This window comes from Thermobia domestica, chromosome 8 (assembly GCF_964235325.1).
Source record: "Thermobia domestica chromosome 8, izTheDome1.hap1.1, whole genome shotgun sequence".
In the NCBI taxonomy this organism is placed as follows: domain Eukaryota; kingdom Metazoa; phylum Arthropoda; class Insecta; order Zygentoma; family Lepismatidae; genus Thermobia; species Thermobia domestica.
Window position 1 is genome coordinate 69,619,236 of NC_137461.1, and position 27,591 is coordinate 69,646,826.

The 27,591-nt window shown below is 36.2% G+C and overlaps 1 protein-coding gene across 2 annotated transcripts in view; it reads right to left on the bottom strand.

Annotated features, from left to right (window-relative positions):
- Schip1 (Schwannomin interacting protein 1) overlaps window positions 1-27,591 on the bottom strand; it is a 523,495-nt gene that overhangs the window by 272,356 nt on the left and 223,548 nt on the right. The window lies entirely within an intron of this gene.

Consider the following 27,591-nt stretch of genomic DNA (forward strand, 5'->3'; position numbering starts at 1 on the left):
ATCTCAATACTTCAAACAATACCAAATAAAAAAACAATCATTTGCAAGATTGACAAGTAGTACCAAACATATGTAAATCATTTCAGTACATCGAACTGCGTCAAACTTTGTTGGCTTGGTACAGTATTCCAAGAAATAACATGTTTATATACAAACTCATTTTTCACGCTGGCAGCTATATTGGATTACAGATTATACTCTGATATTTTGTGGACTACTAACCATAAACGTTCACTTCTCCAACACCAGTGGTGTGAGCTGGATATGCGTTCGATACATAGTGCGGCATTTTGAATTCAAGATGTCGCGTTTTTGAACATTTTGCATATTTTAGTCACTTACTAATCAACATTAATGCCAAATTTGTTTTCCTAGCTTCAGCAGTTTGGTATGCTTATCCTTTCGATATAGGTTTTAAGCGGCCATCTTGGATTGTTTTCCAATTTGTTTACATTTTGACCCACCGCAATTTTGGACAGGGTTGTCGTAGAAAGTCGAGACGTGCTCCTTCTTCTTTCACTTAACAAGAGCTTTCAAACGATGTCCTACCTCTCTTGCCATTTGAAATTTTTTAGTTAAACCCCACCTGGGACCATGTGGGGACCCTGGGACAAGACGTTTTCACTTAAATCGTTATACTTTGAAAATAATACCACACATCCTTTTTTGTTTTCACATTTGTCTCACCATTTCCGATTTATAGGGGTGACCATGGACTTTTCAATTGTTTTTGTTTACACTTTGACCCGTCGCCATTTTGCACAGGGTTGTTGTAGAGAGTCGAGACCTGCTGCATTTTCTTTCATTTTAGAACAGCTTTCAAATGATGTGCCACTTAACCCCTCTTGCCATTTGAAAATTTTGAGTTGGACCCCTTCTGGGACCCTGGGGCAAAGTTTTTTACCCCAAAAAGTTTGTCGTTGAAAATGATGGGATACGTGTTGGCCGAGTTTTCCACTTACCCAACCGTTTCCGAACAAATGACTCGGTTCAAACTATTCTGCCATGTAATTTTTTTGTAGTTCTTACATTACAAAATATGTTGTAACTCACGATATTCCTCCCGGTGGCACGTATAACTTTGGGATTCATCTAGTTATAGCATTTCAAATGCAAACACAATTGTCTCGTTCGGATCTCAGCGGAGCCACTGCGTGACCCTTCCTTGTAAGCATATCTTGAATGTGAAAACAGATTCTCGATATATACGAAACATAACCAGTTCAATGAAGTTTTTATTGAAATAAACAAAGAATTTAGAAAATCTGAAATTTAACTTTATCAGAGACATAAACAGGGTTACAACAGCTAAGAATTTGTTGAGCACAATTTAACTTAAATTGTTTTTTTTATTAGATTCTTGATTGTAATTATTTATCCTCTTAGTACAGAAGAATTCTATATTCTTTTATGATATGAATTTACATGATACTTTCTACCTCAAAATAAATGTTTCCATTTTATTGGCAGATGAAAAAAATATAACAAATGAGGATACATGATTCTAGCCTACTGCCTCTTTATAAGTAACTTTTAGGTAACGATTAAACACATTTATAAATGTTTCAATCGATCAAAAACAATAAATGTGGAAAAGTGTCCTCGATTTGGTTACACTGTTTTCCACCTTCAACCAAGCCCCTCAACAAATGAAGTTTCTTCTTTGACAAATGTGACACTTTTTTACCAGTTCGAGAAATGCTCTACTCGATCGTGTGAAGCACATTCAACTGATAGATGTTTCGTAAGTGTATCAACTCTCGTGCCACTTCTGTTCCTGATTTCTTTGACTCAATAGGTTTCTATTTCTTTCAGGTTGTTACATCCAGAATAACATTTGGTACATGTACCTTGAATCCAAACTGGAAGCACAAGTTATGCAATCTAACAAGGACAGAAATGTTCTAAAAAGAAACATCATATGCAGCAATTTATTTTCTGTCAACAGGAAAAGAGGACTACTAACATCAAGAAATGTGTCGCCGGACGTTCGTAAACGATTTATTAAGACCCTGGTATGGAGCGTGGCGCTTTATGGATCAGAAACGTGCACATTGAGAAAAGCTGAAATATCCAAGCTGGAAGATTTGAAATGTGGTGTTGGCGCAGAATGCTGCGCATATCATGGACCGAAAGAAAAAAAGAAATGAAGACGTACTAAAGGAAGTTAATAAAGGATGATATCATGAAGATAATAGGAAAAAGAAGAAACAGCATGCTTGGACATCTTATTCGGTAGTCCGATTGGATCATCGTGTTGACAGAAGGAAAACCAGAAAGAGGAAGATCAAGGATAGAATATCTAGACGCAGTTACGAAGAAGAGGCCTTATCAAAGTATAAAACGGCTCTCCGAAGCGAGAGAAAAGTTTTAAAATTTCCATGTTGCCCACAAACCTATGGCTAAAGTGAACAAGAAGAAGGCGTATCTAATCCGACAGATATGCAATTGAACAAGGACAGAAATATCGATATGTTACATATTTCAGGCACTTCCAACGCGTGCTACCATTTAGGATCACATGGACATTACACTTGATTGTACGTGGTAGAATGTACCTATGCTTATTATCTATTAATTTTCCGACACGTCTTCTGAGTGAAGAAACTTTATGCACTATTAGAACATTTACAGAGTAGAACACAACGTCTCAGAAGTCTTGAGTAACCATATTTCATGTTTAGAATGCGTAATGAAGACAGGGAACTTTCTTAAAAAAATTATTAACATTGTTTCAGATTCAAACAAAGGGATGTTTCACAAAGGGAACGAAATTGTGCAAGAAACTCGGCGAGCGTTTATTTTCTAAATTACAGGGCTTGAAAGTACATAATATGAAATACCAAAAAGTTACAAAACCGAATTACATAACGTGTTTCCTTGCATTATAAGAAATATGGAAAATTTGTTGTATTCCAGTAGTCCAGAGAAAAGGAATTGCGTTGTTAATATTGTAGGACAATTTAATGTAGCGCCCCTTCATGGCTAACGTCTTTTGAAGTTTTATTTTCGATGAGGGTTCTTGTGTTGGATACAAACCCGAGTAGCAATTCGGATTCTGCTTTAAGCAGTAGGTCCTGTCTCGTATATCCTTGGTGCTGAAATGAGATTTTAAACTTTAACCAACCAACAACTTACTGTAATATACTACGTTTCCAACAGGGCGACCAAACTAAGTCATGCGTGAAGCTAGAGCAAGCAGAAATGCGAGTCTGCTGACAATGAAAACAAAGGCAATCTCACTTTTAAAGTTCTTGAATAGCATTTTAAGAGGATGTACGGTGGCTCAGGGGGACGCAGCAGAAGTCCTAAACGGCAGAAGTCCTAAAAGGCACAAGACCTAAACGACATTAAACCTAAAATGCACAAATCCTAAAAATTATTTCGCGGCACAAGACCTAAATGACAGAAGTCCTAAAAGGCACAAGTCCTAAAAATCATATCGCGGCACAAGTCCTAAAAGGCAGAAGTCCTAAAAATCATTTCGCGGCACAAGTTCTAAAAGGCACAAGTCCTAAACTGCAGAAGTCCTAAAAAAATCTCTTGTGGCGCTACCATCGCGTCCGTAAGAAGAATACTGTCAATCTGTTAGTCAAAGTTTTAGATATACTATTTCATATTACAGAACCTTAGTTCTTACAAGTTATTTGTATAAATACATATTCTATCGTTCTGAAATAATAAATAAATAAATAAATAAAGCCTATTGTCCTTTCTTGCTCTTTCCATGATATATTTCTATGTTGACAAAATTTTAACTTCCTACCAAATGTGATTCCCAGATCTTTCATAATATCTGTTTTTCTCTATTTCCACACCATTGACCTCATATTAGTAACATAATATTGTGTTTTAGTTATGTACGTCATGAATTTTGCTTTCCTTGTGTTGTTTTGAAGTAAAATATTTTTGCACATATATTTCTTGTACAGAAGTCTTTTTGTACCAAATAATTGTCATACTCGTAATTAACTACTTCTTACTCGTTACCATTATTAATAATAATTTTAGTGTTACTAACATAGTTGTTACCGTTGGAATTAAATACGTTCATATTGGTATTGTGGCAACTACTTACTACTGAAATGCTTTATCGAATATTTAAGTCTGTAGTTTGTAGCAGGGTGGCCATAGAAGTTAATGGCTTATAGCCCATAGTGCGTCACTGAAATTTTAGAGGATCTTTGAAAAGCAACTTAATTGAAATTAATGAGAAAGATATATTTTAAATACATTTATTTAATACAAGAACATTACGTTTAATCAATTCCGCAACCATGGTTGAGGAGGGCATGTATTAAAGTACGAACCATTGAAATAGTGCAGAAGCAATAGCTGAGCTTTTTATAAATATATATATAAATGAAAGTATACTAGAATGTAACTAACTAGACTAGAAATAAAAGAATGTAACTATATATATATATAAATGAAAGTTACTCTATTTGTAACTTAACAACACTTGAACCACCAGACTGATCTCGACAAAAACTTTCAACATAGATGAGGTTCGGGGCCTGAGATGGTTTTATCATTTCACTTTGAAGGTGCAACTTGGAGGAAGGAAGTGCGGATATATATTAAAAATTATCGATCTTAGTGTCGAACCCATAGTTTTCGGGGTTGCTGGGATGAACACTGATATTTTCGATGAAGCTTAAATTCTAATTCATCACTGCAACTTGAGGGAAGGAGAGGAAGATGTATAAAATGATCGAAAATGACCGCTATGTGTCGAATCCATAGTTTTTGCGGTCGCTGAGATGAACAGTTACACTTTCGATGCCGTTTAAATTCAAATTTACTCCCGCAAATTGAGGGAGGTACATAAAATGATGCAAAATAATTGATATTAGTGTGAATCCATAGATTTTGGCGTCGCTAAGGTGAACAGTGACACTTTCGATGCCGTTTAAACAATTTAAATTTATCCCCGCAGTATATTAAAATGATGCAAAATAATCGATATTAGTGTGAATCCATAGTTTTCAGGGCCACTGACATGAACAGTAACATTTCCGATGCAGTTTAAATCCAAATTCTTAACTAATTATGTAATTAATTCTTAGAATGAAATAGGTTGTATTATGTAATTCATGTATAAGTACAGAACAGATAGTGATAATAATAATCTTAGCAGTACAAATATAGCTGTTACTGTTGGAATTAGCTACGTTCATAACATTTTTGCCAACTAGTTGCTGCATCGTCCCAATTTCGTGTGGTGGTGGCGAATTTCAGAACTAAAGCAAGTGAATGAAAAAGGCACAAGACCTAAACGGCACAAGTCCTAAAAGCCAGAAGTCCTAAAAATCATATCGCGGCACAAGTCCTAAAAATCATACCGCAGCACAAGTCCTAAACGGCAATAGTCCTAAACTGCAAAAGTCCTAAAATATAGGTCTAGTGCCTATATTTTAAGGACTTCTGCCGTTTAGGACTTCTGGATGTCACCCGGTGTTTGTCCACCACAAAGCTCACTTGACGAGAACTGGGATCGAATCTAGGTACCCATGCACCAGAGATGAATGCTCTACCACTAAGCTACCGCGGCCTCCTAACATAGGATTGAGTTATTAAGTGAATTTAACGTTCCTTTTCAACACCGAGGTTTGGTGAGAATAGGTCTGTTGTTTAAAATGGGATCAAACCATTACTCGGATGGTATAGAATTCCCTTTGCTAGAAATCGAACCTGGGATGTCGCGTTCAGGAAGCAGACACGTTAACCCTTAGACCGCAAAATGTCGATTCAGTTATCTTAGTTTTCCATAGCAAAGAATAATGGTATTTTTAAAAAAAACTTAATTTGTCTATCATTGTTAGCGAGTTATTTCAACACAAGAACAATCATTTTTCTAGGGTATTATACTGTAAACACCTGGCAATTCAAAGTAATAATAATAATAATAATAATAATAATAATAATAATAATAATAATAATAATAATAATAATAATAATAATAATAATAATAATAATAATAATAATTGTGTAACTGTCAATATCTCTGAAATGCATTGACGGAAATGTCTCATTTTTGGTAATATTATACTTTAATGTTTGAAGTAATATTATACTTTAATGTTATTACATTGCATTTTCTTCTTTTGTGTAGCTGGTGTAAGTACAGCAACATGACTACAAGGCTGACATTTGAAAAAGGAAGGCAGTCTTAAGGTGGTACATTTGAAACACCAAACCATCAGAGACGTGCAATGACAATGACAGAGTGAATTTGGAATTCAACTAGACACAAATTTAACAATTAGTATACTCGAATTTATGATAAATTTGAAGCCGACAGTTGTGTCACACATGTGCGATATAAAATCACTGGACGATTTGTTACAGCAACAAGTCCTGCTAAGTTTCGTACTGTGATAGAACAATTCATTCCCTGACCACAGAAGCCTGTGAAACAATGTGCCCGTGAAACCATACTAGTATGAGTCGCGCAAATGATTGTCGCATTTTGATGCGTTGTAAAGAGGAAGATCTACATTCCAAGATTCCTGCACCGCAATACATGAGGACGATCCAGTTCGTAGATTAGAGTACCGGACTCTAAGTGCTTCAAAACATTACAGACAGCAGGGAGACACTTGCAGAGATTATCGTGTAGTCTGCCAAGGCCACAGTCAAACTCAATGCCATAATAAACAGGCATAATCGTGTCTACTGGTACGCTGTAAATACGGAAATCCACGTGGACACCATCGTGAATTTACCAAAGATGAATGTATGGTGTAAGTTGTCTTATGGAGGTTTCACTGTTTAAAAAAATATGTTTAAACACTTTCATAACAGATTCTGTGGAGAAAATGGGTTAAAAAGTATTAAAATTTTGTTCTGTTGCATCTAAAAAGCATTAATTCTCAAAATACTTGTAGTGTTCTAGTACAATTTATCCAAAACACTTCTTCTTGTCAAACATTTTGAGAACGAAGTTATAAACACATTTTGCAGCACATCTGGAACATGAAAATGAAATGAAAATTTTGAGTTTTACGTCCCACGGTTATGCCGGTTAGACTAAAGGAGACGGTGATGATGAGAGATGAATGAAATGGTGGAATGAAAAAAGTTTGAGGAAACGGTGAAAACCCACGCACACGGTGTTTGTCAGCCACAAAGTTCACTTGGCGGGAGCAGGGTTTGAACCCGAGACCCCTAGCACTAGAGGTGAACGCTCTACCACTGAGCCACCGCGGCCCCCACATTTGGAACATAGTTGGAGAAACAGTATGATAAATATATTTTGGTACAGTACGTTTAGAGATTCAGTGACCAAACTCCGGGAGGTCACGGAATAAGGAGGTCATTCCTTATATCAAATGAACCAACATTTTTTAAACAAACATATGTCAAGAAACGCTTCCTTTTAGAATGATAAACTCGCCAAAATGCGAAACATCATGATTCAATAAAACGCTCTGCAGGGCTTGAAAACTATGTGTAAAACTGTAACCTGTAATGAATTCCAACACTGTTTAAATGTTGTTTCTGTCATATACTCATTGGACATATCAGAAGACCAGGTGCATTGTAAACACTCTTATGGCAGTTTCTATTAATCATTGTTAAGATTCATTCTACACTTTTACCTCTGGTACGTGGAGTCCCTGGTTCCATCTCCGGCCAAGTAAGTTTGTGGTGGACAACATCGTATTCTTGAGTTTTCTCGGGGGTACTCTTCTTTCTCCCACTTTCTCATTCCACCAATTCTTTCACCATCATTCACTTGCCTCAATCATCCGTCTCCTTTAGCCTAAAGGGGATAGTTGTGGGACGTTAGACTGAAATATTTAATTTCATTCTGCATTCTAGATTTTTTGTTCAACTTCAATACATTTTTGTACATGTTATGTCCAAATCATGTTTACACTGCAAAAAATACAGTAACTACTTTTAGACACAGTAGGAACCTGTACACATTACTGACACTCTTTGAACACCTCCAGATGAAACATATTCACCCCTTGTAGATTCTGTGTTGTTTAAGTATGTCTCAGATGTATCTACAATATGTGCAAAATGTATGTCATCACTTTGTTTTCGAACTGTTTGTCGAGAAGAAGTGTTTCAAATATGTAATACTAGATACAGTTTTCGGAGAATGAACACTTTTGGACACACAAAGCACACTTTAGAAACACACAGTTCATATATTTCCGCCTCAACATCTGCACTAAAAATGTTTAAATGCTGTTTGATTTTTTTACAGTGTAATATAAACACTGATTTATTTTTTGCAATGAAAATACAGTGGTAAATCCTGCTACGGGATTCAACTTAAGAACCTGTCAAAAAATGAACCGAGAACGTTAACCGTTCGTCTACGCTCACCCAGTCAGTTGGTTCATAGTTTAAAAGAACACAAAACATCCATACAGCAAAACCAACAACCTCATTGGCTTCGTAGAAGAGACAAAATTAAGAAGAAATAAGAGAAAGAGAACACCAATTCAACATCGTGTTTCTTTGGCAATCTTCCTTCCTGGGTCCTTCCTTGGCACTATAAACGAAGACTCCCATATAGTCGACGGTTATGCCAAGAAAAACAGATTTACAACAATGTACGCTTATGCTGATGTTGGTCTCTTTGAGTTAACTCTGACATCCACACCTATACTATACTATGAAGGACGCATGATTGCATATGTTAAATAAAGTGAAGAGGTATTAGTAGGTCTTCCGGTACCTTATGCCAAATCTCTTTCTTTATGTCACGTTTAGGTTATGTCTTTGCCAGATGGTTTTTAATCTTTTTTTTTTACAAAGTTGAAAAAAAAAAAAAGATTTTATGAATGAATTCTACGTCTTGAATCATATAGTAATGTGACATGGTATAATATGTTCCATATCCTCGAAGAAACGGAAATAGCGTACTAGGCGACCTACATAAGAGTATGCATGTTTTGTAGCATTACGTTACGAATAAAAAAAATATACTTTTTTAAGACATCATATCTATAATTAGCCTAATGTAATCCATTCGTGGCAGTTACTTTGAGCATAGAATCCAAGTGCTTTTCATTCATTAGAAAAAAGTGTGAAAACGTTGAAGAGATAACTGCAAGGTTCTTCTGTATGACTGAAACGATTTAATGGAAAATACTTACTATAGCATCTCCTTGATTATACCGATGACGACACGGAAGTAGGTCAATTCTACTGGCATAAGGCATCCTGTAGACGTCAAGAGGACATCTCGGGTTATCAGGATGTCCAAGGAGAGTCCCAGTTTTGCCAGTGAATGTCTCGTAGATATCCCGTGGAAACCAAGAGTTCGCCAATGTCCCGGAAATGACACATCCCTGCTGGATTCCTGTAGAACACTTCTGGAAATTTTGCGGAATAATCACAGGACGATTTTGAACATCCAAAGATTGTCCAATGATAGGCATATCCCATTGAGATAAAAGGAGAGTCAGTGTAGATACTGTACTTCCATTGTCTGTCTAAGTAGATATTTCCATTATTCTTAAATTTACTACTACGAGTCTAAATAGATATTTTCATTATCCTTAAAGTTTTTACTATGAGTCTGAGTAGATATTTACATTGTCCTTAAATTCATTACTACGAATCTAAGTAGATATTTTCATTATCTTTCAAGATTTTACCAGGAGTCTGAGTATATATTTCCATTATCCTTAAATTTACTACTAAGAGTTTAAGTAGATATTTCCATTATCCTTAAAGTTTCTATTACGAGTGTGAGTGGATATTCCTATTATCCTTGAAGTTTCTACTACGAGTCTGACTGTGAGTGGATAGTTTCATCATCTCTAAAACTATAAGTCTAAGAGGATATTTATATTATCCTTAAAGTTTCTACTACGAGTCTGAGTGGATATTTCCATCATCCTTAAAACTTCTACTGTTAAGTATGTGTGGATATTTCCATTATCCTTAAATTTTCTACTGCTAGTCTGAGTGAATAGTTCCATTATCCTTAAAGTTTTTACTATGAGTTGAGTGGATATTTCCATTATTTATAAAGTTTCTACTATGTGAGTATGAATGTCCTGAAACCAGTATGAAATCTGTGTGACGTACCGTGGATATGTTGTTTAATATAGGCATTGTTCATGGACTCGTTTTGGGTCATTAGTGTTCTACTAACTTCTCTAGCAAATTGCTTATAGAAATCATTGTTAGGTAACAGAGTAATATAATAAACTGATTGCTTGGAATTTAACGTCTATTTTAGCATAGAGATTATGTTAGACGTGACGTACTCCGACTAAGGGGCCGTCCACATATTACGTAAAACGCTAATTTTGACCAATTCTTACCCCTCACTCCCTTTGTCACACTTCGTAACAAAGGCGGAATCCCTCCCCTCTTTGTTACGTAACACTTTTTGATTTGTTTTTGGAGCTCCTCCGTGGCTAAGCGGTTAGCGTACACGCCTTTAGCGTGGGAGACCCGGTTTCGATTCCCGGCGGCAGCTCATGTGGTTCGGATTCCACGTTAATCAGTAGGTCCCGTCTCATATAGCCTCGCTGCTGAAAAGGACGTCAAAATCAATTGATTTGTTTTTTCCACCAATTTTGCTTATTTTGGGGGTTATTGTAACCAAAAACTATGTTTATCGATAGAACTTTTCTATTTCAAAATGTTTGTATTCTGAATATATTTGTAGTGCTTTGCGTCAACAAATCAAAGTGTTAGAAAATGGTACCATTGTAATAAGATTTTAACCCCATAAAGTTGTTTAATTAACCAGTTTTAATTCTTCGAAATTGCATACTGTCGTTTTCCCAAGGAGAACGCACCCATCTTTTTAGGTCACCGGTGATTGGCAAAGAGAAAATACTGCCGAAAAATAATACACGTGAAACACGATCTAAATAACTGATATCGACCCCATATTCCGGGATCCAGGACGCTTCGTGTATTTGAAGTTCGCCAGTATCGACGATGCAAAGAAATTTTCATCCTCCATTTGAAGTGATTGCACATGTGAAGGAGCAGGGTCATTTTCGAGAACAAGCTTTTGAGCATCTTCTTTGAATCTTGGGCTTCAGTTTACTCCTTTTAAAATTCTTTTTGTCCTGAATCAGTGCCAGAATCCAAAATAAACTCGATTTCACCAGAAATATTCAAATCCAAAAGTTAAAAAAAAAAATCAGTACGATATGAATATCTGACGAATTAGATTTTTAATATCTTATTTTGCTCTGAAAATCGTGGATCGTTCCGTCGCGGAAAATATTTCACGAGCAAGAGTTTCTTCTGTTTCACATGCGAAATCAATTAGAAGAAAAGAGTGGGGTAATGATGCAAATCTAAATTTTTAAATAATATTCTCAGAAATAGCGATACGAGTGGGAACGCGAGGGCATTTTCAAGCAGCGATGGTTACGATCACTAACAACTAACTCCAGCCGTAAATACAATGCTGCAACAGCTACAAAATAGAGTTTTATGGCATTGTAATACACGAAGTATTCGTTACTAGTCATGCTGGTGTCTAGTAGCGTCTTCGAATTCCTTCTGCATGATTCAATTTATACAGTATATTATGTTCGCAATTTTCCGAAACAATATAAATATTTGTTTATTTATATATAAAAAAGAAAAGAACTGAATAAAATTATTTGTTTAAAATATTGCACATAAACCTGAGAAAAAAATAAAAATTACAGCAAAAAAAAAAAAAAAAAAAAAAAGAAAGAAAGAAAACAAGCGTTACATAACGAGGACGTAAAGCCCTTCTTCCCCTTGTCACATTTCGTAACGCACGTCCGAACTTCCTCCCCCTTTGCCGCGTTACGTAATATGTGGACGACCCCTAAAACAAATATTCCCGACTGAGGATCGAATTGGGACTATGTCCACAGTAACCACGTAAGTTAGCCAATTGATCATGAAGGTGCACGTCGTTGATACTAAAATATAGCAATTATAATATTAAAATGATGAAATATTTAGTTTAATGTATTACAATTACATAGGCTAAGGGAGTGTAACATTCAATGAAAGTGGAATTATGATAAAAGAAGACGGTGGAATAATAATATGAGCGAGCAGGGGCGGATCCAGGACCGACTTCTGGGGGGGGGGCGGTGGGTTGTCATACTGCTACTTAGAACTACTTTTAACAGTTTCGAACTCTGGGAGGGTTTTATTTATATACATAAAATAAAATAAAAAAAGTTTCCTCTTCTGGGGTTGCAATCGCCCCGATCGCCCCCCTGGATCCGCCACTGGAAGAAGGGAAAGCCACAAGAAAATTCATGGATACAACAATGTTATCCACCACCACAAATTGCACTGCCTTAGATCGTACCAGAGATCTCACACAATAGGTCAACAGTCTATCATTGACCTATTATGCTCATAATAATAATAATAATAATAATAATAATAATAATAATAATAATAATAATAATAATAATAATAATAATAATAATAATAATAATAATAATATAACGCTCTACCTCTAATGAAACTTTATTTTTTTCTGCGAAATATAAATTTAACAACGATGTTACAGGAACATATTTATCGGTTTTTTGTTGTTGACAACGAAAGGCATATAATATAGCCAACCACTTCCTTTTTATTTATTATTTTTATCAAACACAAAAGTTTAAAAGATAACCCTACAATTTCTCTGCAGTCTGTTCAAATACACTCTCGTTCAGCTACCTTTGTGTTGTTTGCGAAGAGTTGGTGTACCCTTCACAAACTACAGTGTAGCTCTTCCCAGGACAGTAGCTCTTGACAAATTTTACATACCCTTCACAAACTACAGTGCAGCTCTTCCCAGGACAGTAGCTCTTGACGAATTTTACATACCTTTCACAAATACTAGTGGAAACTGAGGATCCTCTTTGGGAAATCATTTTGTGCATGGGAAATTCTCCATCTGCAGCTAAGTCAAAATTTGGTAGGCATATGTTCTTGTTGGTTAGGTCAGAATGTATAGGACCATTTTCTTTTTCATGCCACCTTCATCGAAGAAGGCTAACGGGAATGGGGTCAATTAGTATTACAAATAATTCTTCAAGTCTTTATTTATTTATGTATTTTTTAGGTATGGAAATCCCTTGGAAAGAGCAGGAAAGGAATTCAAACTGTAACATTTCCATCGTGTATCTCGGTGGATGAACTCAGAAGAAAGAAAAAGGGAGTGCCCTATCTTTGCGTGACAGCCTGATATCTGAAAATGGCAATCCTACTTTTTTAATCATTGCTTACTTACCAACTGTAACAGCAATTAACTGTAGATTCTCCCGTCAATTTCATACCTATTGACATGGTACTACTGCTTTCAGAGAAAGGAAGACGACTTTCATACCATACTGTGATTTTAACAATATCATCTTTAGTCCTACATTGGGTTCCCCAAAATCTTCGTGTTTGCTTACTTCGTGCTTGAAGTGAAGAGAATAGCACAGAACTCCTCTAGTAACGTCCAAATGTCATTAGTAGTATTCTTCCCGATGACTACACTTGCTGATTACACTATCTGTGACCACGTGCACGTTATAGGCCACCATAGCTTTCAAAGCCTTGCATCAGGGTGGTTTGATAGTCATATCTAACCAAACACCTGACCAAGAGCGATCAACCGTCGCAGCGGGAAGTAACCACCGTTGACAAATTTCCTCCTGGTGTCATTTTTGATGGAAGATATTCAAATCACGCACATACTAATGGCAGGATTTCGCGTAAGAGAAGTGAGCAGATAGATGGAAGTGAAGTATCATCAGGGCCGTGCCGTGGGGGGCGAGCGGGGCGACGGCCCCGGGCGCCGAAGTAAGGGGGCGAAAAATTTGGGAGAAAAAAGGAAAAAAGATAGGAAAAATTGCTTGGAATATGTGTATGGGGGTGCCGTCGTATACTCTCGCCCCGGGCGTTGTTTTCCATGGCACGGTCCTGAGTATCATTATCTTTTACATAACTAAGGCGAGCATTCCAATCGCCTAATCTTTCAGTATAAGTGTATTCTTTAATCAAACTTACAATTTTGTAGTATTGGATCCATAGTTTCGCAGTTCGTCTATTTTCACTGAGCTGAGGAAATCTTGTAAGCGTATCTGAAGTAGGAGAAAATATACATGAATGTGAGCTACCTCCCGAGGCAGTTACCGTATCCTCACGCACCAAGAGATTCAGAATAACAAAATTTTAGTGTGTGCTACAAAAATTACATTCAAAAACCTTTTTGTTTGTCATTTCTTCACATTTCGATTACGATATTTAAAATATATAGTAGTGTAGTCGAGTAATTTCTTCGGTATTAGATGCATTCTACTAGCTTCAATGTAATTTGGTTTTTAATAAATAGTTAATTATTATACAACTACCTTTCCCAGGTTTGACAGTGCAAATATACAAAGAAATATATAGTTTTCTTTATGAATCTCGAAATGTACCCAAAACTTTCAAATTGTTGTAACTTTCAATCACTTGGAGATAAAGGTTAAATAATAGTTTATTTTTAAAGAAAATGGAATGCTCTACAACTTCTTTAAGAACTTTGCTGTAAAAGTAAGGGCTGAGGCTCTACAAGGCAAAGCTTATGCTGTAAAACTAGGGCTGGGGCGCTATAAGTTAAAGTTTGAGGAAAATCTTGAAGAGAAAAAGTGTTTTCCAAAAATTTGCTATTTTCACAGGTGGATATTCCTAAGACTATTGGGAATAGAAACAGGATTTGTTGGAAATTTTATTGGCTTTCATTTTGAATATAATGACGTTTTGGAAATATAAGTTTAAAAAGCTACCTTTTCTGTGTTCAATACACACCTCCCCGTCTCATGGAATGATCTTACTTAATTTTTTTTTTAATTGTATAACTATATACTTTTCCCCTACAAACTTTTAATCATCACCACCATCATAGATATTCTGCCATTATTGGTAGATTACTTGCCGCTATTGAGAAGCTTTGATGCTCTACGGTCTTCCGCTAACCTCTCCGTCTTCACGTACGATTTTTCTGTTTTGATATCGTCCATTAATTGTAGTCTCCTTCACCTTCTCCCTCTCTTTCCTGCTACCATACCCTCTAGCACAGGGCTGTCCAAATGGCGGCCCGCGGGCCGCATGCGGCCCGCCAAACCATTTTCTGCGGCCCACAAAGCTTTCATTATTTACGATTGTTATAACTGATAATATTTTAATTTATATTCATTCATTCTTTTAACGTTTCCACTCTTCTTTCGGAATAAGGCATCCATTTAGCGCTTCTATACAACAAAAAGGCGCGGGCATCCACGGCAACACTGGAGTTGGTAATGTAATGGTTGTTGAAACGGACGATTACTTCAATGAACGAATATATATTTGATCTAGCTTTTTTAAATCAGACCCTTTCTTCCTCGAACTTTGCCTAGAAGCCATAGCGCGCAAGAAATACATCACTTCTTGTGATAAACACAATTTAGCATACTTTTCAAGTTGCAATCGTCTGACATTAGATTTTGAAAATGAAGCATTTATTTCTTCTGAGTTCTGTAGAGACATCACGATGGATTCAATGCGAGATTCTCAGATTTTCACAAACTAAAACACGACATTGCATTATTTACTAATCCATTGACAATAGACATCGAAGAACAACCTCCAAACTTACAGCTCGAACTTTGTGACCTTCAGGCTGACCCATTCTTTCAGACAAGAACAAAGAAAGGAATAGATTTTTCAGGCTACTTTCTAACAAACGTTTTCCTAACTTTTGTGAGTTGTTTCGGAAAAATAGTGTCAATGTTTGGTAGTACTTATCTGTGTGAAAGCGCATTTTCCACTATGAAAATTGTAAAGAATCGCTGTAGAAGCTGCCTTGGAGATCCTTCTCTTTTATATCTTCTGCGGGTTACATCTTTTACAACAAGAGAAATGGATGTAGATACCCCAGCCCTTGTAAACGCTGCTAGTCACCCTCATTAGTCACATTGAATAGGTATGCAACAGTAATATTTCAAATATACATTTTTATATTTTTCTTTTGTAGTGTATTATTATTATTATTATTATTATTATTATTATTATTATTATTATTATTATTATTATTATTATCTGCGGCCCTCCACCTTCCTAGTACAGACGGTTATGGCCCTCAGGCTCATTATAATTGGACACCACTGCTCTAGCACGTTCCTTATGATATAGTTCCTTCTTAACCAATGTCCCAACCAGTTTTTCTTCCTCTTCTTAATAATATCTAAAAATTATTCTTTTCTCCTCACCATTTCTAAGACCCTCTCATTAGTTTTCCGATAATTCTCTCCATTCTTCTCCACACCCACATTTCGAAACTTTCCATTCGTTCTTCATCACTTATGCAAAATATCAATGTTTCTGACCCATAAAGCACAATACTCCACACGAAGCATTTTATGAGTCTTGTTTCTCAATTCTTTATTCATGGTCCTACAAAATGGTACTTTCTGCGTCATAAACTCCTTTCTGAGCACTTTTAGTCAACTAAAATTGACAAGTAAGATATATTTTAAAGTTACGATTAAAAAAAAAAAAAAAAAAAAAAACTCGAGTTGCATAGCAGTCCAGAAACCAACTCGGTTGCAAAGTAAGAAAATACGAGTAAAGTATTTCACCTTCGTTCCGTAAATCAAAGCAGACAGCAACTAATGACACAAGCTAAGGTTTCTGTAGCTGCACCAAGAGAAACTATAGTATATCTCAGTGGTGATGTGATTGTTGGCGTCTATAACGAACAAGAGAAGAAAGAAGTTGCGCATAAATCAGTATGAAAAGCAACAAAGGCATACTTTTGCAATGGAGTATTCACAAGAAAGTCAATATATTCACATGCTTGGATGAATCGTGAGTGAACCAAAGTAATATATATGCTTGTTTGTGGTAAAATTGAAACAGACACATACACAAGAAAGTAAAAGAAAACCTGTTGATTTGTGACTCAGAGACAGAACATGTTGCAAAAAGAGGAAGAAAGATAAAAAGGAAGATAAAAGACAGAGAAGATAAGATGGACGTAAAAAGGAAAGAAAAATGAAATCTTGTGAAGAAGAAAAGAAGGATAGTTGGTTCATTGTAGAACGGGAAATTGAAGAAGAGAGGAATGTTGGAATTGGACCAAAATGTTAAAACTGCGAATCAATTTAGTCTTTGAGAGTCGGCTACAGTTGCCGATTCTGTCAAGGTCCGAGAGCAGAAAGAATGGGCTTTGGTGGTGCTGAAGATTTCGTTTCACGGACTACCAACTCGATTTGGTGAGGTCAAAGGGAATTGAGGAGAAATGAAGAAGGCCACTGCAAACACAATACAATACTTTGAACTATTAATCTCACAACTCTTTATACACATTATCCTGCAGCTTTTGAGTCAAAATTAAATTCGTTCATAGATCTATCTTATGGAACAAAATGGGTAGGTATTCTTGATAGTAGTACGTTTTGCGAACAATTCTACAATATTACTAGCGTAGTGGCGGATCCAGAAGGTAAAATCTGGGGGAAGGGGGCAGGTAGACTCCAGATATGATAGGTACCGTAACCTGAGGTTACTTGGAAAGTTTTTTCTTTCTTTTTCATACTACTCCTTGTTATTTATTGCAATTAATTTTTCTTCTTCTGATGTTTCTAGAGTTTAGTCCATATCACCTTTCCCTGCATTCATAACAAAATTTCACTGAAACTGAGGCCTCACAGGAGCCAAGATGTGCTGTTTCCAAGTAGCCCCGCTTGGAAAATATATGTCTTTTTATAGTAGTAAGAGCTGTGTGAAAGATGGGAATATCTGGAAAGAACCATTTGCAACATCACACTTTCCTGAGAAGATTCATATGCAACATTTCTATGTTTCTTTCTTAGTAATGTGTTCCTAGGCTGTTTCAAATAAAATAAAAACACTTTTTTCATATCCTTTAAGTTAAACACAATAAATTGTTGAACCAATCTGGACTAACTACAGTGGTAAGCTTGTCTTCCTGAAGGCCTTTAAAAAATTGTTTTTGCAATATGCTTTTATAAACTGTATTTTTTGAAACAATGTAATTGAAATTTTAGCAAATACCAATACACGCATAAACTCTTGATACTGCTTTAAGACATTAAAACATGTCCTACATAATTATTTATGAAATTTATGTATGTATCAGATCAGTAATTGCCTTATATTGGATCCACCCAGAAAATCCACGGACATGATTATATCTAAAGATGAGACATGTACCAGCAAATAGGTCTCATTGAACTTTACAAAGAAGTGTATAGGGTGTGTGGGTATATATGAATGAGAAAAATTCATTGAAACTATATATAGTTTTATACATGATAAGCACATCGTGCTCGTGGGTTTTCTCGGGGTTCTCGCATTTTCCTCCAACTTTCTTCATTCCACCATTTCCTTCATTTTTCATCATCACCGTCTCCTTTAGCATAACCGACATAACCGTGTAACGTAAAACTCAAAGATTTCATTTCATTTTTTTTCATTTACAAGATAAGCACTTTCTAATGTTGTACTAGGATAGTGGAATATTAGAGGCCAGAATAACTGAATAAGTTTAAAAGTAGTTCTTTTCGGGGGTTGGGGCAGGAGTGCAGGGTGCTGGAGGCATGTTATTGTCAAATTTTGCGGGATACGTCATTGATCGTGGGAGGGGAATCAGTCATACGGTACTTCAAGAAATCGTTGTGCACTGAATAAGGCAAAACTATTTAACATGGTATGAAACATTAAAGCATGCAAATGACTGCAAACTTAAATTTTCCATATGAAAACAGAACTTAAAGAATATCAAATATTTATCAAAAGAAACATTAATTTAATACGTCTACATCAGTGCTAGAGCTAGAAAAATATCATGGACCAAATAAACTGCCAAGTCAAAGAATCGCATATATATAGGCCTATATAAAAACTGAAGCACTGACCACGTGCCACCGGCTGAAACATTCGCAGCACGGGCGGACAGACTTTCATGTATTCTTGTAAAGATTTTTATTTCAGTGCACAGAGGTGAGAAGGCTATCAGACACTATTATTCTTTACAGTCATATGGACTGAAAATACTAACGAAATTAGTTAATAAAGAGAAAGAAATGTTCAACTCACTCCATCCATGAAGAGATGGTAGCCATATGTAGCACGTTCAACATAGTGATGTGTACTCAGTGCATCAACTTTATTTCTGACTTTCTGGACCTGACTTTATTACTTCTTAATTCACATGATTTTCCAGTTGTTTCATAATGAAAAAATGAAATGAAATTTTCAGTTTCACGAATCACGCTTATGCCTTGGAGACTAGGGCAGGTGACGGTAATGAACAAATTGTTGGAACGAAGAAAGTGGGAGGAAACGGAAGAACACGAGAAAAAACACGCAATCGCCCTTGTTCAACACAAAACTCACCACTTGGCGCGAACTGGGATCAAACTAAGGACTCCACATACCAGAGGGTACCGCTCAACCACTGAGATACTACGGACCTTTATGATGATGGTCAACACTAAAAAATGTTAGTGATCCAATTGGAAGAAGAACTATGGACCCGGCACTACGAAGCAGCATGTTCTAAGAATTCATCTGAGCAGGTCAATAATTTTTTTAAAAAATTAGCAATTTGTTTCTTTTTCTTTTTCTTTTCTTTTCTTTTCTTTTTCTTTTTTTTTGTTGTTGTTCTTACTCGCACCCGCAGACGGAACATTTTGATGTATATGCTGACGAGAAAAAGCTCCTCTCCTAAAAGAAGAGAATTTAGTATATAACCAATTTGTTTAAATCTTATGTAAGGTTAAAAGGAACTTTTGGGAAGGAAGAGAGTTTTGTATTTAACTTGACTGTACAATACTTGTGATAAATTATGAGAAAATTGGCATTATCGAAGATCACAAACAGAATATACTGTATATTAGTAGAATCAATTTTTGATATCACTATACTAAGAGGGGTTAGCCGCATGTTAGCCGCTTAAGTACGCAACTGGTCTGCACGTGAATTTATGCATATACTTTGAATAGTATGGAAGCAGTAGGCACTAGTCCCCATTATTTCGTATTTGTAGGAACCAGTAGGAGTTAATCGTAATTACCCCAATCTCATAGGAAGCAGTAAGCATAGTGCCATTACCTCGATCTCCTAGGAACCGATTGGCATTAGTACTAATTACCTAGATCTGATAGGAACCGGGAGGCATTAGTGCCCATTACGAGGTCTCATAAGAACAAGCAGGTATTAGTGGCGATTATCGATCTCACAGGAACCGGTAGACCAGCCTCTATAGCTGTAGAAAGGATAATCACTCGAGACTTTGGAGCATGAAGTCCCGGCTTTCCGGTGGAAAAGACTTAAAATTTGAATGGTATTCGGTAATTCGGATTCCAATTTACTGTTGCTTCACATTTTATATAGCTTCGGTGCTGACTAAGCTAGACTTCAACCAGGGGCGGATCCAGGAAGGACTTCTGGGGGGCGGTAGCTTGTAATACTGCTACTTAGAGCTACTTTTAAGAGCTCCAACCTCTGGAATGGGTTTTATTTATAGATAAAATAAGAAAGTTTCCTCTTGTGTGGGGTGGAGGGGCGATTGCCCCTGGAAACGTCCCTGATTCCAACCAACAAAATGTAATCAGAAAGATTTCGGCAAAAAAGATTGGGAAAATATACCAGAAAATGAAAAAAACTAACTCGGAATCATAGAAAACTCTAGTAGAAAGTACTTAAATATAGATTTTCTAAAGAGAGAGAACTGTAAACTATCATGAATTCTTATATATGAAAATCGTATGAGTTACGATTAATCATAAGTTACTGTTTATTTTACATCAGGACTAAAATGAAAGCGATTTAACTCACGATTATGTCTTTCAGGATGGAGGAGACGAAAGTGAATGATTGATCAGCAAAAGTGAAACGAAATTTCTAGCTTTACTTCCCACGGTAATGTCATTCAGCCTAATGGAGACGGATCATTAATGCTGGTAAATGATAATGGAAGAATTGGTCGAATAAGAATGTGGAAGGAAACAGAAGAACCGCGAAAAACCCCGCGATGTTATAAATTACAAACTCACTTAGCCTACGTTCGAACCAGGAACCTCTAGCACCAGAAGTGAACAGTCTATCACTGAGCCAATGTGGCCCTCATTGATTGATCAATAATGAGTTACGTCGCATTTTAGTTTTTTCAGGTGTTTCTTTAAAAAAATGTAATTTGCTTTTAGTTTTATGTTACTTTCATTCACTAAATATGCTTCTATGTTGCATACTTTATTCCATGGATAATTATTTTTATTGAATTATATTGTGTTTTTCATATATAGCGGTAAGGAGAATTATAAACCATCCTGTAGCATGGAATATCAGTGATCAAAAGAGGGTACCGAGCAGTGGCGTATTTACGATTTTGTTTCGGGAGGGGCTTTGCTAACTTTCGGGGGGGGGGGTTTGCCTGGAAGTGTGAAAATTCTGCAAGATATTTCATTTACTTTACTATACTAAGTAAGATTTCGGGGGGGGGGCTTAAGCCCGGAAGCCACCCCCTAAATACGCCACTGGTACCGAATATAGAGAAAGTGTGGTTTTAAAAAGAACAGAAAAAATTTCTGCAGACTCTCATTGATAAAATATTCCATGACTCCTCTTTCCCTGCACCCTTAAAAAATTGCGTAAGAAACCTCTGGCCTCTTGCGATATCATCAGTCAAGAATGCGTTCGTACTGGATCTGATATTTCTCTGTCACAAGATATGTAATAATAGTATACAGTCGGGGCATCAACTTATTGGCCTTTATATTTTCTTGAGAATTTTTATCATTTTAAACAGTAGTGCCTATTCTCCATAGTCCATGTCAATCCCATAAATTCTCGTGACGTTTCCCCAAAGCGGAATATGCGTATTTAAAAAAAATCATCCTCCATGCATACGGTTATTGAAGTTGCCCATTATATAAAATTTGACAGAATTTTCGTTGCGAATGAACTGTTCCCCGAGTCGGATTTAGAGGGGTGCAAAGTGCACGTGCACTTAACTTCGGTTAAATATATACTATCTATAATGAGAAGTTAGCAGTGAAAATACCAACACATTCCGAAACTTTATGCCATAATGTTTCCGTTTGGGGCTTAAAAGAAAGCAGAACTTTGCAAATGTTTGAGGAAAAGGGTTTTCAAAAGGTTGAAGGAAAAGGATTCACCAAGCAAAACAATATAGCATTTGTCAAGTAGGGAAGAAAACATAAGCCAGGAGGAGAAAAAAATCCTGCATATCACTTGCGACCCTCTTTAAAAATCTTTCGTCCGTTCTATGCATCAGCGTTGTCAGGAGTAAAGAACATTGTCACATGTCACTTTGAAGAGTTTCAGTGTGATTGGTAATTATTGGTGCACCCTTCCCCCCTCAGACAATTCTGGATCCGACCCTGACTTCTCGTCTCGACACGAAATTCCTCGTCTCGTCTTGTTTTCAAGACGAGAGTCGTGACCAGAGGTACTTTTGTAAAATTCGAGACAAGGCTAACAGTTTCACAAGTCTCGTGGACAGTAGAAGTTCACCCAAATCATACAAGGGAAGGTCACGAAATGGCTCCTCCGAGATAAGAACGAGACAATTATGTTTTCATTTGATACGTTATAACTAAACAAATCCCAAAGTTATATGTGCTACCGGTCGGGATATCGTGAGTTAGAACATATTTTGTAATGTAAAAGCTCCAAGATAGCCGGCAGAATAGTTTGAATCGGGTCATTTGTTCGGAAACAGTTAGGTAGATTGAAAATTCGGCGAAGACGTATCCCATCATTTTCAGAGGCACAATTTTGGGTCAAAAAAAGTTTTCCCCAGTGTTTGTTAGATCTCAAACACTACTTTATGTTGTATGTTTCATGTATAAAAGCTATAAATTGATAAAGTGGTTCAATGAAAAGGATTTGTCAACGGTTAAAGATATGCAAGTCATTACACAATGTACTCTAATACACAAGTTAAAAGTGGATCTGAAAAGGTAGGAGGACGAATGACGTTACACCGTTTCCAGTACCTATCTTTGCCCATTGTAATTTTTTTAGGAAGTAGAGGGTAGTGTTGTCAACGGCTCGAGCGGCTTGGGCCACGGCTCAGTCACCATCGAGTTGAGCCAACAGCTCACCCAACCGAGCCGGCTCGAGCCCTCGGCTCAGTTTGACCGAATTGAGCCGAGCCGTTGGCTCACCTGATCTGAGCCGAAGCGAGCCGATGACTCATCGCAATCGAGACGGCTCGAGCCGATGGCTCACCTATGCCTAGCCGAACCGAGCCAATAGCTCACCTGAACCAAGCTGATGGCTCATCGCAACCGAGCCGGTTCGAGCCGATGGCTCACTTGAGTCGAGCTGAACCGAGTCGGTGGCTCAAGTGAGTCGAGCTGAACCGAGCCGAGCCGATGGCTCAGGGATCGAGCCAAGCCGGTTGTCATCACTAGTGGAGGGACGACATAGATATATTTTGGAAGTAGGGTAACGGCGTCCCTCCGCATTCCTCCTAACTTTTACAATTGCTAATACTTAATATAGTTTAAATATTCTATCACCCTTCGTGAACCGCTCGTGACCGCGGAAGAATTCTGGTAACTTCTAGATGAAATTAAGAAAAGAAACGAGGGCATAAATTGTGTACTTAATTTTACAAAAACGAGGCGAGAAAAGCTTTTCGAAAATCGAGACGAGATGAGTAAGAATTTTTTCGAGAATTTAGGTAACACGAGACTTCTACAAAATTTTACGAGACGAGACGAGAAAATTTTATTTCTCGTCTCACGAGCAACACAACTCGTAGCCAATCCCAACGTTAATGATTGATGTGTTGTTCTTGTACAAATAAATAAATTTTTAAAAAACTTTTTGCACAAATTTTGAGTTGATTTTAATCTACTGAATTCTCTATGTTTGTGTTTGTGTCTGTTATTTGCGAATTTTTCAATTTTGAGTCCTCCATTGGGTATAGCATCAAAAACTATCTCAAAAAAGTGATGGAAGTTTTCGCGACACTCTTACCGTTCCCGGTTTATTGGCCAAAAAAAAAAAAAGTTCCGATTTCGGGAGATTTAAGAAGCCATATCTCGGGAACCGTACATCATAGAGAGACGATATTGGTGTTGATCAATACAAACATTGATTCAATAGCAATACCAGTTATTGATTCAATAGCAATACCAGTTATTGATTCTATAGCAATCCCAGTTATTGATTCTATAGCAATCCCAGTTATTGATTCTATAGCAATCCCAGTTATTGATTCAATAGCAATACCAGTTATTGATTCAATAGCAATACTAGTTATTGATTCAATAGCAATAAAAGTTATTGATTCAATAGCAATACCAGTTATTGATTCAATAGCAATACCAGTTATTGATTCAACAGCAATACCAGTTATTGATTCAATAGCAATACCAGTTATTGATTTAATAACAATACCAGTTATTGATTTAATAACAATACCAGTTATTGATTCAATAGCAATACCAGTTATTGATTCAATAGCAATACCAGTAATTGATTCAATAGCAATACCAGTTATTGATTCAATAGCAATACCAGTTATTGATTCAATAGCAATACCAGTTATTGATTCAATAGCAATACCAGTTATTGATTCAATAGCAATACCAGTTATTGATTCAATAGCAATACCGGTTATTGATTCAATAATTATTGCGTCATTAGTTGTTAATCAAATAACTTTAATATACAATTTCGTATAAATTTCGAAAAAAAAATGGTTTGTTCTGGCAATGCTCTTGGAGCGTTCTCAACTGTTTCTTGAACTAATTTCTCTGGATGTTCTCGAGAAAGACATTTAATGGGGCACTTTTAGCCATTAATCCCTTGTGGTCATCTTATTAAATAATTTTTCTATGGTTATATTTACGTAAAAGGGATTTATGGTTCAGTCAATACTTTGACCTTTTCAGAAACAAAACAAAATAAATACTACTACTAAATAATAATAACTCACAATGATTGTATTTATAAAATTACAGAAAGGAAAATATCCAAAAATATATAAATATAATATATCTATTAACTTTGACATTGAATCATTTGCTAACCACAATCAACAAAAAATGCTGAGTGGTCGTCGGTGTGTGTGTGCTCTCCCAACTCTTTTGACGAGACGCCTTCTTTCCCACTCCTTTCGAATTCTTCATTCCATTTGACCTACTTCGATGTTTCCCGTCAGTCATCATACACAAGTGTGGATATTATTTTCTTCCATCACATGCACTTATTGATCGAAGAACAACAACACGAGTGGGGAGAAGGAGGAAGAAAGGAAAGGGGGAAGGGGTGAAGGAGAAGCCAGTTTGTTGGAATAGGCAGGCAAAGTTCGGTACTACTATTTTATTTCATGGCGTGATGACGCCACTATATAGAAATCAATTTATATTTTCTTTTGGCTGCTTTTGTGTGTTCGTGTTGTTTGACGTTATGAGTTGAGGAAATCACGTTGAATTAGTTGGACATTAAAAAAATAAAAAGTGATATGCCAGATAAATTATCTTTTATGGAGAAAATTTCTAATCTACAGTATATTACTTATAGAAAGGTTAACGACAAAATATTATAGAGAAAAACTATTTTCTACAAAATGTTTGCCTTTGTAATACGTAATTTGCTGCACAAGTCTCTTCATTATAGAATATTATGACCCCTTGTAGCAAAATTGCACTGTAACTTCACTTTGTTATTGATAAGTTTTATCTTATTTAAATCGGAAACATTTTATTTTGTATTGTTGTTATTAGTATTGTAAAACAAAGAAATGTATTAAGTTTTAAAAATGTATTTATAACGAAATGTCATTTAATCTCTGATATAATACATAATAAAAGTACAACATTAAAGCAATCATTTCCAATGAAATGCTCTGTGTTGGCACACTTTGACACTCAGGAAAGCTTTCCATTGACTTCTGTACTTAACAACTGTATCCAGATTCTACTTTGTATTCGTATTTCTGCGAGATCCATCTTAATATTGTCCTCCGATCTATACATACGTCCTCCTAATGCTTTATTTCCGATTGCGTTTCCAGTTAAAGTTTTGAAAAAAATCCTAGTTTCTTCTATTCTGGCTATATGACCTGCCACCCTGAGCACCCTAGACTTAATGATCTTAAGAAATTAAATGAACGGTATAAATTATACAGTTCCTCGTTATGAAGTTTTTGTCATCCCCATTTCCTGTCGCTCTCGAGTCCGAATATTCGCTTCAGAATTTTCTTCACAAATACTTCCAGTCGACGTTCTTCCTTCAAAGTAAACGACCATATTTCACAACCATATAGCACAACAGGCATAATTATTGTCTTCATATGTGTTTTGAGTTTGAAATTCTCCTGTAGAATTCGCGCAAAACAGAGTTTGGACTGAATAATAACACGAATTCGCTGCTTATAGTATAGAAACTATAAATAAATTGAGTGATTGTACGAACAAAATGATTAGGATTTATTAATGACTAAACATATGCTAGTTTTACACAATATGCTCCAATACTAAATATAGTTTAAATGTTGTTTTATCAGACCTTTCTGAACCTATCGTGACGTGAAAGGATCCTGATAACTCCTAGATAACGTTACGAAAAGACAAATCAGGATATAAGCATTGTATACAAATTTACAAAATGAACCGAAAAGAATTTTCCGAGAATCGAAACGAGGCGACAAAGAATTCTTCGAGAATCAAGGCAGGCGAGACGAGAGTCCTATAAAAATAACCTCATTTTTCGTCTCGTCTCGTCTCGTCTCGTCTCGTCTCTTGGGCACTAACAGAAAAGCATTAATAATAAAAATAGGGTCTACAATCAATAATGTTTTATGTTAATTGTATTTAATTTGATATAGTATATGTTTGATTAATACTAATGCAATGTTAGTTAGTAATAGGGGTTAATACGTGTTAGAAGCGATGGGGATTATAAATATACAAATAAATAAAAAATAAAATTAGTTTCAAATTTATGTCTTCAATTTTTACAAACGGGTCTGGTGTCCAGATTTACTTCCAGTTCAATCTGCCAACCCTAAGTATGTTGTAGGCAATACAATGAAAACATTGTGTTAAAAACAAAAATAATTTTATTTTGGTATTGGTACAGAGTACATACAACAGAACCGCTTGTTCTTTTACAAAAGAAACGCTTCTGAAAGTCAACTTCGCCATTGCCAACAAACAAAGAATTTTGCTGTACTCCATAAATATTGCGTAGGAGTGAACGACTGTTGCAAGTACAGGACAAATGACTGAAGTTTGTTTCGAAAAAGATTCGAATAGGATAGAGAAAACGAAATGAAGAAGGCTAGAAAATAAAAGTCAGGAAGCGTCTTATGGCGAGGTCACGAGTATTGGGAAATGTCGCAAGTTGTCATTCGCAGGTAACGAGATTACAGTTCTGTGCGACTGCTACCCCAGCCAGAGAATGTTACCTTCTACACGTGAGCTGATTTCTAGATGCTTCCGCGCACCAAAGCTTTCTTTTTAGGGTGTCTTCGAAAAAGCAAACCTTTCCTTTGAATCCGTATAGATATATATGTACGAAATGAAGACAAAATGGTGTTCTTATTCTACACAGAAAATTTGAGTTGCTTTAAATTAAATTCGA